Source organism: Macaca mulatta, chromosome 18 (genome assembly GCF_049350105.2).
Source record: "Macaca mulatta isolate MMU2019108-1 chromosome 18, T2T-MMU8v2.0, whole genome shotgun sequence".
NCBI classification, from domain to species: Eukaryota; Metazoa; Chordata; class Mammalia; order Primates; family Cercopithecidae; genus Macaca; species Macaca mulatta.
The window spans coordinates 18,509,540-18,523,669 of NC_133423.1; the positions used below are offsets into that span (position 1 = coordinate 18,509,540).

General features: G+C 43.3%; 1 protein-coding gene across 4 annotated transcripts in view; it reads right to left on the reverse strand.

Moving 5' to 3' along the window:
- TNFRSF11A (TNF receptor superfamily member 11a) overlaps positions 1-14,130 on the reverse strand; it is a 63,706-nt gene that overhangs the window by 3,436 nt on the left and 46,140 nt on the right. The window lies entirely within an intron of this gene.

Here is a 14,130-nt window from a genome sequence, read left to right on the forward strand (position 1 = left end):
GTGTGTGTGTGTGTGTGTGTGTGTTTTCAACACAGAACAAGCACAGCTAAGGGAGGAGACCTCAGTCTGCTCTCCTCTCTGGACTCACATCTGAGGCCCTGTCACCCTGCATGCCTTGGTTCCTCGTGGTCCCTAACGGCTCAGCCCTGGAGGATCATGGGGCCATGTGGGCTCAGCTTTCAGTAGTGATTAATCAATTTCTTTAACATTAAAAAAAATTACTTCCGGAAACAAAGGAGATTCACAAAACTAAAATGGAAAAAAAAAAGTCCTATAAATCACTTTTCCCTTCTGAACTCTGAAGGGTGTTTTGTCCCTAGGGGGTTCTATCATCATTTCTTTGTGGGTGACTAGATGTGGCCAGTCTTTAAGCAGCGGACGTTTTGAAAAACAAACAGAAAGCCCAACAAATGTTAGGAAACCTGCTAGCTCTTATGATTCTTCCATTTTAAAGACAGAAATTTCCTAGTCGTTGGTCTAGGAAAGTACCACAAACCAAGCAGATCTAGAAACGCCCCAACACTCAGCATCACAAACAGAATCCTTCCATTTGATCAGGGGCCAGGAATGTCAGAATGGCTCCTCATGATTCACTACCTTTTTCTTCTCCATTGTGACTCAGCTTAGTAATAATTCATACGAATAAAATGAAGTTTTTGTTACCACTCCATATGAGATTTTCCTCAAATTTGGAAGGCATGTTTTGGATGGCCTGACTAAAATACCGATAGGCATGTAGGAAATTCCTTTGAGGAGCCTTCCCCTGACCCACTGGGTACCTCTAGAGAAGCCAAGACCAAAACACAAGGAAAAGCCCATGAAAACACAAGGATTTCAAGTATGAGCAACAAATCCAAAGTCCTGGAAGGAGGTCTTTGCCTCATGCTGTTTCTCCCATAGGCAGTTGTGTGGGATGTCCTCCAAGACGGGCAGTGGCAAGACTTGTCTAAGAACCCCCAGTGGGGGAGGCCCGCTGGCATTCCTGTTTACCACCTACCCAGCACATTCTCCACCCCCTCTCCACACACTGCCAGACACACAGCATACTCCAGTGAGGGTCTACTCACCACTGTATCTATGCCCTTCTGCTCCCACTACTTACCAAGTTCCTTCTCAAGTCTGTTGTCACCAGATAAACTCGTCAGGAAATTTAATTAAATATTGGGCAAAGCAGTGAAATATTAGTGAGAAAAAATGGGAAATGTTTCTATAAAAACTAAAGTGAATGCTTTGCAAGGACCCAAATAAAAGTGAGTTACTGAAAAATACACGCGCGCGCACACACACACACATACACAAACAAAATGAAACCACCACCACAAACTGTTCAACTGGTGTGGTGGTGTAGGCAAGGAAACTATGAAAAAAGAAAAAGGAAGGACTTCTGGTTTCAAAATGGCGGCGCAGAAGCAAGCTGGTTCCACTCACCCCACAGAAAACCAAAACAAAATATACAGCACCGACATTATCACTCAAAATATTCGAGAAAACAAATATGACAATGAGACGGTTCCCAGGGCTACAGAGAAGTGAGAAAGTAAGAAAAAGAACAGGAAAAGGAAATAGTAAAAGTCCGGAAGGATTTTGCTCTCAAATACCTGTAACTTCTCATTTCACACTGAAGAAATAGAAACTGGAAATTAGATGGTATGGTTAATGTAAAAAGGGCTCAGGAGGCCGGGCATGGTGGCTCACCCCTGTAATCCTAGCACTTTGGGAGACCGAGGCAGGTAGATCACCTGAGGTCAGGAGTTCAAGACCAGCCTGGCCAACACAGCGAAACCCCATGGCTACTAAAAATACAATCCCAGCTACTCAAGAGGCTGAGGTAGGAGAATTGCTTGAATCCAAGAGGCGGAGGTTGCAGTGAGCCAAGATCATGCCACTGCACTCCAGCCTGGGCGACAAGAGCAAGATTCCGTCTCAAAAAAAAAAAAAAAAAAAAAATAGGGGGCTCAGGACACTATAATTAGCCAGTACATACAGGTTTATACTAAAACATAATTGGTGTGTAAATATAAGGTATATGTTTTAAGTAAAAAAAAAGTTTAAGATATGAACTTATAAGATGACATTTTTAAGTAACTCAGCAACTGCTGACCAAGTGCTAATAAAAAGGTTTCTACCGTAGCAGCAACAGACAAGTAGACATAGCAACACAGTTACGTCTTCCTATTTGAGAAATCACTATTTCATTAATAGAAAAAGTGAAAGTGAAAAATAAAAAGTACATGGAATGGGACATTCAATTTTAAAAAATGTACATACAATGAAAATTCTATTCTGATTAAAAACATACCATGTTTATTTAATAACATAAGCAATTTAAAGTTGCTTAGACATATGATTACTCTTGACCTAGTTCCTCTAGTTTTAATATACACCATGACACAAACAGATATCTCTATGAATAAAGAAGAGATGAGATTAAATGCAAAACCATCCATCATGAGGTGTTCTCACTACATCATCGTTGCCTGCTGGCTCCGTTGTTCTTCAGTATCACGTGAAGCTACACAGAGAACATCTCCAGCCACTGCATGATTGATTTATGGTTTTGAATTTTGCTCTCATCTCTTCTTTATCTTCCTCACTGATTTATCTGCTTATGTCATGGTATATATTATTTCTCTACCATTTTAACTTTTATTTTTCAACAAATCAACATGAATCCATTGTTGTTTACTTTTTTCTTGTGAGAACCTTTGATGAGTCTGAACCCAGGTAAAACCTATGGTTTGTGTAAAGTCTTTCATCTTGAGAATTTCATTCCATGCCATTGCTCCATGGCAAACAGTATCTTTGATACTGATAACCTAAATATTCTGTAGCACCTGTATTCATTTTTGTTTTCTTTTTTCAGATGGACCTCAAACCCTTTTGCGTAAGTAAGATATCTAAACATTTCAGAATCCTTTGTTTCATGGACTGAACCAAGAATATTATTGTTGGGGGACTGAGTGCGGTGGCTCACACCTGTAAACCTGGCACTTTGGGAGGCCAAAGTGGGCGAATGCTTAAGCCCAGGAGTTGGAGACCAGATGGGCAACATGGTAAAACCCTGCCTCTATGAAAAATGCAGAAAAATTAGTTGGGTGTGGTGGCACACGCCTGTAGTCACAGCTACTTGGGAGGCTGAGGTGGGAGGATCACCTGAGCCCAGAGATGCTGAGGCTCCAGTGATCTGTGATTGTGCCACTGCACTCCAGCCTGGGCGACAGAGTGACCCCCTCATCTCAAAAAAAAAAAAAAAAAAGTATTATTTTTAGAAGGCCATGAGGCTTGTGGAAGGACAAAAACTAGGCCTTTAAATTCCTGACCATTGGCCGGGCGCGGTGGCTCACACCTGTAATCCCAGCACTTTGGGAGGCCGAGGCGGGCGGATCACGAGGTCAGGAGATCGAGACCATCCTGGCTAACACAGTGAAACCCTATCTCTACTAAAAATACAAAAAATTAGCCAGGCGTGGTGGCAGGCACCTGTAGTCCCAGCTACTTGGGAGGCAGAGGCAAGAGAATGGCATGAATCCAGGAGGCGGGGCTTGCAGTGAGCTGAGATCAGGCCACTGCACTCCGGCCTGGGCGACAGAGCGAGACTCTGTCTTGAAAAAAAAAAGAAAGAAAAAATTCCTGACCATTAAGATGTAAAGGACAGTTACCTAGAAAGATTAAGGAGATTCTCAAACAAGTTTATTCTTCAAGTGTTTCTTTAATGAAGCTACAATTAATGACAAAAACAACCTTCGGTCAAGTCCATCCATGGTGACTCTTGAGAGATATGGTAAACTGATAGAGACTAAACTTTTTTAAAAAAGTTATACTGGGCCGGGCGCGGTGGCTCAAGCCTGTAATCCCAGCACTTTGGGAGGCCGAGACGGGCGGATCACGAGGTCAGGAGATCGAGACCATCCTGGTGAACACGGTGAAACCCCGTCTCTACTAAAAAAATACAAAAAAACTAGCGGGGCGAGGCGGCGGGCGCCTGTAGTCCCAGCTACTCGGGAGGCTGAGGCAGGAGAATGGCGTAAACCCGGGGGGCGGAGCTTGCAGTGAGCTGAGATCCGGCCACTGCACTCCAGCCCGGGCGACAGAGCCAGACTCCGTCTCAAAAAAAAAAAAAAAAAAAAAAGTTATACTGATCTGCCAATCACAATACGCGGCAATTCTTAAGTGGCAGCAGAGTGGTCTCCGTGGGCCTGTGCAGCTGCACAAGGCCTTATGCTCTGCAGAGCTCCACGCTGGGTTAAATGCTTTATTGTCATCATGAAATTCTTATTAATTTTTGCAAAAGGGGGAAATTTTTCATTTTCACTGGGCTATGCCAGTTATGTCACCAGTCCTGAAGACATGGGCAGCTCTTAGGAGCCCTACTCTGGGAACTTTCCCCATTGAGGCTATAATCTAGCACTACCATTTTCGGAAGTAACATCTTATGAGTTGGACATTTTTCAATATTCCAGAAGTGTTTGCTAATCAGATTTTCTCTACTAATTTTCTCTACTACAACTCAGTAGAACTGAGCTGTAGAAGTCATCCACTTTGCTTCTGAAATCCCAATCCTGTGACATGTTTTCCTATATTCAAGCCACCCACCACTCGCTGTGAAACACCGACTTTCTGATGGAAAACTGGGGGCTGTCCTTTGCGGATGGGTCTACTGATTGTACCAACTGGATCTTGAATGCTTTACCTACAATTTCGAGTTTCGGGTTCTTTAACATGGAATGAGAACCAAAAGTCACTTGCCAAAAAGCAGTCTAAATGCAGAAGCCTTCTAGAGTTTTCTTCCTTCCACCTTTCACAGTTGTCTCATTCACCTCAACTTCAATACCACAAAGGTTTTAGCAATTCATTCCCCGAATCATCCCAATATTCAATAGTTTTCACAGAAATAATCATGATTATCAAACCCATTTTTTTTCTTGACAGTTAACATAATAGTTAACGTTTTAAATGACAAGATCAGCTCACACTCACAGAATTGGGAGCACCCATGGACTTTAGATAACATGGCCATTCAGCAGGTGGGAGCAGAAGGGTCTGGGTATTCTAGAGTGACTCACGAGTTGTGAATAATCAGTGTGCTATGGGCTTCAGTCAGCTTCCTGGGTGGGTGTGGGTTAATCTGTGGGTTGAGTGGAGACAGTTTGAGTACCTACTGCAATAATAACAGTAACAGAAGCAACACTCTCCATGCAGAATTGACTAAGCACTGTCTCCAGGCCAGGTTGGCTGCATCACAAACACCAGCTTGCAGGTGCTCTGCATGTGAGCATGCCAGGTTTCTCTGGTTGGGATTTTTCCCCTCTACTGACTGACACTGTTTCAAGAATGAAAACTGCTGAACAGCTTTCTTTTCCCATGGTGTATCATAATCCAGATTCACCGGAAAGCAAACTAATGACATCAATGTCATCGTGGTGTTTCAGTCTCTGAAGAGCAGAGGTGAATAAGTGGTGACTAGAGGGATGGAGGTCTTAATGGCTGCCTGAATTCAGGAAGGGCAGAAATGTGGGGCAGAGGAGAGAACAGGGGTCTAGAAGCTCTTGGGTCTTGTCCTGAGACTTGGCCCTCACTAGTGGTGAGAGTTTGGGACAAACCACCTAGCTCTCCCGATCTGAATCAAGCTGTGCTGGCCTGGCGGTGTGCAACTGCGCAGAGCAAGCACATGTTAATAATACACATTTGTTAAATAAATGAACAAATGAGCACATAAATATCCAGTAGGACAGCATAAGGGTCAAACAAGACGATAGATTTGAAACTGCTAGGGAAATAGCAAAGAAGCAGTCACAGGTGCAAAGGTGGCATTCCTCCTCCCAGAAGGTAATATCAGTGCTCACGGAACTCCCAAGGACACAGAGATTCATGAAATACACTGAATAGTAGTATTATCTTTCCATCCCTGTCTTGCTAGAGGATCTCAATGTGTCTTGAAGACTGAAAGGGCACTTTCTCTGGAAATCTAACCAACTTCTGTTTGCTCTGCCGAAGTCCTCAATCATTATGATTGTCTTCAGTTAGAACACTCATCTATATAATTCTACACTAAACCCCACAGTCTCATTTCTCATCACGCAAGTCTGCTGTGAGTTGAATGTAGCACCAGAGTAGATCGAGGCTTAGAATTAGTTGGTAATATCCTTATCTAATAAGATACCTCAGTCCTGAACTGTCCTTGCTAAAAGTAAGAATTCCTTAACATTTGCTTTCTGTATTGCAGAACAGATTAGTTGTTCACATCAGAGTTCACATCTGATCTGCGATGGTGACATCAATAGGTCACTGTGTTGGCAGCTGTATAATCAGGTGGGTGCTGTGGGTCTCCTTTTCAACGTGGTTCCTATGGTTTCTGCAGTTGATGTGTATCCCAGGAGGGGAACTCTTCCCACCGAATGCCAAGAAACTCAACAGGGACCTCTGCAGTTAGCAGGGAACTCTCCCTTGCTGGTGGCTAGTAAGGGAGTATGAAAAGGGGAGGGATGGTTCAGATGAGGATTACCCAAGATGGCCTAAAAAGATCTGAGGCTTAAGAGAATGAAGAAACAAGCCACAGACTGGAAGAAAATGTTTGCAAAAACCATATTTGATACAGGACTATTTCCCAAAATAAGCAAGGAACTCTTAAAATTCAACAATAAGAAAACAAACAACCTGATAAAAATGGACCCAAGGCCTTAACAGACACCTCACCAAAGATATCCAGATGGCAAACAGGCATATGAAAAGATGCTCCACGTCATATGTCATCAGGGAAGTGAGAATTAAAGCAACAGTGAGCCACCACTACACACCTATTAGAACGGCTCAGATCCAGAACACTGACACCACCAAATGCTGGCGAGCATGGGGGCGGGTGGCAGGAACTTGTTTTCTTGGCTGCTGGGAATGCAAAAGGGTACAGTTGCTTTGGAAGACAGTTTGGTGACTTCTTACAAAACTAAACATACGCTTAACATATGATCCAGCAATCATACTCTTTGGGATTTACCCAAAGGAACTGAAAACTTATGTCCGCACAAAAATCTGCACACACATGTTTACAGCAGCTGTAGTCATAATTGCCAAAACTTGGAAGCAGCCAAGAGTCCTTCAGTAAATGAATGGATAAACAAATCCCCCATGTCCGTCCACACAATGGAATATTATTCAGTGTTAAAAAGAAAAGAGCTATCAAGCCATGAAAAGACATGGAGGAAACTTAGATTCATAATGCTGAGTAAACAAAGCCAATCTGAAAAGGCTATAGAATGTGTGATTCCAACTCTATGGCATTCTGGACGAGGCAAAACTATGGAGACAGGAGAAAGATCAGGAGTTGCCAGGAGTTTGGAGAAAGGGAGGGGTGAGTAAGTCGAGCACAGAGGATTTGCAGGGCAGTGAGACTACTCTGTATGAGACTATCACGGTGGATGCATGCCAGGATACATTGGTCCAAACCCACAGAACATACAACACAAAAGAGTGGACCCCAACGTGTCAATGTGGACTCATCGACTGCAGCAAATGTACCATTCTAGTGGGGGAGGCTGTGCATGTGTGGGAGGCAGGAGGAATACAGGAAATCTCTGTGCCTGCCCCTCAATTTTCCTATGAAGTTAAAACTGCTCTAAAAAATAGTTTACATTAAAATCATGAAGACCAGAGGTTTTTTGGTAGGCATTGTTAGTCCATTAAGCCAAATCAGGCCCTGTTACTCCCCTCTTGCCTCCTCTCCTCGGGATCCCTTTCTGACAGTGTTCCCCTTTGAGGCTGCCTCTGACCTTTATCTGACATTTATTTTGCTTGCCAAAAAAAAAAAAAGATAAAGTTTGAAGCACGTGGAAGAAAAGGCTTTCCCCACAAAGGAAAGTGATAGCAAAAATGGTAACATCCCGAGACAACTGGCAGAAGAGAGGGGTCTCACCATAACCAGGGGACCATCACACACTGTGCATCCTGCTGTCCCTCCTGTGGAACCCTCTGGGCCAGGCCAGGCCTAGCTACTGCCTCTCCCTCAGCCAGAGCAGCCAATGATGCCAAGACTGTGCCTGTCCCTATTCTGTGACACACTGAGGATTCTCCAAGGCACAGTAAATAAATCAGCATCACTTGCACTGACTTAAGGGAAGAGAGTGCGGTGGTTTAAGGTTGCACTGCAGCCCTGATCTCCTGGGCTCAGGTGATCATCCTACCTCAGCCTCCCCAAGTGACTGGGACTACAGGTACACGCTACCATATCTGACTAATTTTTAAAAATTTTTGTAGAGAAGAAGTCCCACTATGTTGCCAAGACTGGTCCTGAACTCCTGGGTTTGAGAGATCCTCCCACCTTGGCCTCCCGAAGTACTGGGGTTGCAGGTGGGAGCCACTGTGCCCTGGCCTGCAATCAGATACCTGAACCATGGCTTTGTTGCTTACTAGCTGCATGAGCCTGGGCCAGGAACTTGTCCCATAGAATTTCGGTGAGGAATAAGAAGATGATACGCACAAAACACTTAGCACCTAGTGACTAACGTCTATAATATCACTGATAAAACTGTAACCTTCAGGCTATCGCACCAATCTTACAGGTCTCTGAACACCATATGACTGACGGAATTTGAAGGCTACCCTAAAGTATGGTTTGAAAGCCAGAATGACGTGGGAATTTTTAGTAAATATGGGAATTTGGAAGTGTTTCTAACAGTTAAGATGGATTAGTTGGCAGGGTGTGGAGGGTTACCCCTGTAATCCCAGACAGTGCAGTGGGTTAGGGTACAAGCTTCACAATCAGACATTTGTTTTGTTTTTTTTGAGAAAGGGTCTTGCTTAATCACCCAGGCTGGAGTGCAGTGGCGTGAACACAGTTCACTGCAGTCCTGACCTCCTAGGCTTGGTTGTCCTCCCACCTCAGCCTCCTGAGTGGCTGGGACTACACACCTTGGGAGGCCTAGGTGTGTGGATCCGTTTGAGCTCAGGAGTTCGAGACCAGCCTGGGCATCATGACGAAACCCAGTCTCTAAAAAAAAAAATAAAAAAAAAACACAAAAATTATCAGGCTGTGGTGGTACAGGCCTGTTGTCCCAGCTACAAGGGAGGCTGAGATGGGAGGATGGCTTGAGCCTGGGGGTGGAGGCTGCAGTGAGCCAAGATCATGCCACTGCTCTCCAGCCTGGGTAATAGAGCCAAACCCTGTCTAAAAGAAAGTGTAAAAAAAAAAAATGGATTAGTTGACTTAACATTAATATTTAATGTGACTTAACCAGAAAAATGTTCAGGTAACTTGAGAGTGTTAAAAATAGCAAGTAAGTCAACAGAAACAATGAATCAATAATGTCTCCCATCATAATCAGAACGACACTTCTACTTGGTCCATGCTTGACAGAGCAGGCTCCATGGAATTTGTATTTCTCAGGCAGAAAGAACAAACTTAGTTCTAAGAACACAATCCCTGACAGAATTTACATTTTTAAGCAAGATAATGCACACTTTTCTTCTCAAAAGCTTATTATGTTGTTTAAAATGCCTAACATATGAATATTAAATCACAAGAACTATGCCAAATAATACCACCAAATTGTCATGTAGATTTTCTTCCAAGGAAGAGAACTAAAAATATACACAAATACACTCAAACTACCCAGGCTACATTGGGTTCTTTTGGAATTTTTAAAAAAACTTATTTTATATTTAACCCATATGCTTCTCATGTGATTTTCCTTTTTATGGAAATGTAAGTTCTGTTTCAGGCATTTAGAAGAAACTGGGTATGTGATGATAAGGGAAGGGAAACAGTATTTAATAGTTCCATTCTGAATCATGCTTGACAATTACTTAGAAAGTCTTACAGACCAAAGCCTTCCAAAATGAGCCCTATCAGTGCAGAAAGAAGGAAGGCAGGACGAAATGAAGCAGAGTATATACAGTGACCACATTTTTCATATCTTTTGAAATAGTGCATTGACATTTTACAGCAATGAAAGCTGAATATTATCACCAAATAACCTAATTATGAAATATCTATTTTAACTTCAAGATTCAGGGCCAATGAACCATATCTGCCTTTATGAGATTTAGCTGAAAGTGATATGCAAGGTGGTAAATGGCATTCTAACAAGAGTGTGAAGAAAGAGCGAGAAGGCTGTCCTCTGCTGGAGGGGAAGAAAGGAGAGGAGGTAAGTTTGGATAGGAAAATCTTTTTCTATACTCTCAGAATGGAAATGGATGGTCAACAACAGTCATTTCAGGAAAGAGTGGGACCAGGGATGGAGATGGAGGACAGGGGAGGATGACGGGTCAGGTAGGTCTTCACTGTCCCGTGTTCCTGGCTCCCAGGTGATGGCCTTGGAGAGTCTATGCTGCTAGGATGAACCAGGTCACCTGTGCTCTGTCATTTCTGCCTCCTCTGCCCAGGACACTGGGTGAGCCCAGGGCAGTCAGTGCCAGCCCTTCCATGCCCCTCCTTCTTCAGCTCCCTAGAGCAGACCAAAGAACTGGGAGGCTGAGAGTGACTTGGGGGAACAAACAGGATACAGTGGTCTCGTGTTCATCTATTTATTCCTCAATGGATGAATGAATGAATGAATGTATAAGCATCCATTCACTTAACATTTTGAGATACTAGAAAGATTAGGCTACGAGAATTCACCGCCCCCCCACTTTTTTTTTTTTTTTTTTTTGATACAGAGTCTTGCTCTGTTGCCCAGGCTGGAGTGCATTGGCAAGATCTCAGATCACCTCCGCCTCCCAGGCTCAAGCAATTCTCCTGCCTCAGCTTCCCAAGTAGCTGGGATTACAGGCGCGTGCCACCAGGCCCAGCTAATTTTTTTTGTATTTTTAGTAGAGATGGGGCTTCCCCATGTTGGTCAGGATGGTCTTGAACTCCTGACCTCAAGTGATCCACCCACCTCAGCCTCCCAAAGTGCTGGGATTACAGGCGTGAGCCACTGCACCCAGCCAGAATTCCTACTAACTGGTTGTGGCTGCCTAGAGCTGGGGTGTTGATAGGGTGTGAGAGTATCCAGGCAGGGGAAAACGTCCCCAAGATTCATTACAAACAACAGGCTGCAGGTCAGAGAGAGGGGGCAGGCTGTGGAAGGCCTGGATTTCTCAAATGATTGATTCCTTTTCACATGGTCCACACCCTGGCATTAATCCCTACTTGTTTTTCAGGCTTTTTCAAGTCTCTGTGGTTCAGTGGACCTTCAATAAAGGTTTAATTGAAAAACAAATAGGTATTCAGTGTTCATCAAGAATTGTTTGCAGCCATAGAAAAAGAAGGAAATCATGTCCTCTGCAGCAACATGGATGCAGTTGGAGGCCATTATCCTATGCAAATTAATACAGAAACAGAAAACCAAACACTGCATGTTCTCACTTATAAGTGGAAGCTAAAAGTGGGTATTCATGGACATAAAGATGGCAACAATAGACACTAGGGACTCCTAACTAGGCAGGGGAGAGAGGGAGAGAAACAAGGACTGAAGATACCGTGCTCACTGCCTGGGTGACAGGATCAGTCAAACCCCAAACCTCAGCATCATACAATATACCAGGTACAAACCTGCACGTGTAACCTGAATCTATGATAAAAGTTGAAATAATTAAAAAGCAAAATCATTTTTAAAGGATAATAAAAAAAAAAAAAGACCACCCTAACTTTCTCCAGCTCAGAAGTGACTGAAACTAACCAGTGGCTTCGGGAGCCAAAACCAAGCCACCAGCCACCAACAGACATATTAATCACAAGCAGTTATGGTTTCTTTCACATGAAATAACTCTCTAGGGGCACAGTGAGAATGAGCCAGTCTCCAGGTGAGAGGGCTTGTAACCAAGGCAACCGTGACGTCATCAGGATTAGGCGTAACTTCAGACCTAAATTAAGGCATGGTTATTTGAGACATAACCAGAAGTATGCTTCCCTCTTCACTGATCTTTGCTAATCATTCTCCTTGCTTCTTAGGACTTATCATATGGCTAAAATAGCCTTAACAGCACTGGGTATTATATTTTTTAAAGTTGTCTGCACTTGTGGAGCTGTCTGAAAAATCATCATTCTCCTCACAAAGATGCTGGGACAGCAGATACCCTTCCCTAAAGAAAAAGTCCCCAGTCACTGTCATTTCTCCAGAAACAGTTTGATGTGATTGTAAGCAAAAATAAACAAAAAATACTCTCATATAAAAATCAAAAAAACCCTTAAAAAATGCCACATCAGCAAGAGTCCTGACAGCACAGGGGCGCTGAGGGGACCCCAGGATAAGGCCTCTGTGGGATGGCTCACCTAAGCTCCATCCTCTTTCACGCATTTTATAGAACGTGAATTGTGACTTTTTTAAAAACTACAAAAACAACAATGAGAAAGTACTATTCTGACCAGAAGCCATAAGGCCTGTTCATGGAGAAGTAATTGTGGAGAGAATAGCACAGCCTCCAAAATCAATCTGGCTGCTGCCTCTCCTCAGGCGAAAATGAATTTGGACCGCTTGCTGGCGTCGACCACGGGCAGACTCTCTACGGATGTTTTGCATGGCTAAGCACCAGACGAAGGCAGAAAAAGCAGTGTAAACTTTTTGCAAATTAACACCACTTAGTTGATGACACACTTTTTATTCCTTTCCTCCATCCCTAGATGGTTTAGTGCTAGAGAAAGAAAAGATGATGAAAAACAGACTAGGCTACTGTTTTGACTCTTACAGGAGAGCAAAGATCGGGCTTTTTGTTTTATGGCATTAAAAGATCCATGTATCTCTCTCTCTCTTTAAATCTGGCCAACACTGTTCTTCCAAGAACTGCTGCTGATTTTCACACAGTGGCAATGTCATCTTCCTGGTGTCACCCACTGAAAAACTGGTCTGCCCCTGACAGTGCGGACAGGACCTGGCTGCCGCCAGAGACAGAACGTCAGCTTTCTCGCTCCCCACAGCCCAGGGAACTGTCTGTTTCCACAACCAGGGGGAAGACAATAAACGGAGAGAAAAGAAATAGAACGGGCCAGGCGCAGTGGCTCACGCCTGCAATCCCAGCACTTTGGGAGGCTGAGGCAAGTGGATCACCTGAGGTCAGGAGTTTGAGACCAGCCTGGCCAACATGGAAAAAACCCATCTTTACTGAAAATACAGAAATTAGCTGGGTGTGGTGGCATGCGCCTATAGTCCCAGCTACTCTGGAGGCTGAGGCAGGAGAACTGCTTGAACCCGGGAGGTGGAGGTTGCAATGAGCCGAGATCGTGCCATTGTACTCCAGCCTGGGCGACAGAGTGAGACTTGGTCTCTAAATCAATAAACTAATCAATCAATCAATCAATCAATGCAAACGAACAGCAAAGCCCAGTCATGGAGATTCCTTACAATCTTAAAATAATAATAATTCTGAGATCTTCTGAGAAGAAAACATACCAGTTCTTTGAAAAATATCCCCAAACATATCTCCTCCTTTCTGTTTGACTGAGAATTACTATTACTGAATTTATACATCGGTAAATCTATGTAGCTGCAGCAAAACCACAAGCTTGAGGAACAGATTAAAGCCAGGAACCATCATTACCACGAGGCAAAACACTATCTGTGTTTAAGGCACAGATCTAGCTACCTCAGGATTATAGAACAATTCAGAGACCGGCTGCTGGCACCACTTGCAGTCTAAACAAAGAAGCAGAGAACAAAAAACATCTCTGGAGAAGGGCGGCCTATGAATGGGCCTTTTGAAAATCATGAGTTGGAGGATTCTGTGAAGCCCCTTAAATAGTATATATCCATATATTCGTTTTTCTGGAGGGAGTGTCTATAGCTTTCGGAAGATTCTCAGAGAGAGCACTGACCCTTCAAATGACAGGTAATTCTCAGAGCCAGAGCCCTCACTATCAGCTGCAAAGTCCTTTGTAACTACACAATAAAACAGATGGTGTTCTACCCTCATGGAAAAAAGTTACAATATTATAATTGGTAGGTTGTTCATGCTCAGGCAGTGTTGCAGTGATACATCTTTATAATGATGTTAAATTGTTCAAATTATCTGCCTGGTTCCATAAATATATGATACATTGTGGTTATAAAAGGGGCCTTTCTCATGAAACTTTTAAAAAGAGTTTTACTGTATCATTAATTTGGTATAGAATCAACACATTATTCACAATAAATATTAATTAATTAAGGATTAACTAAACAATTT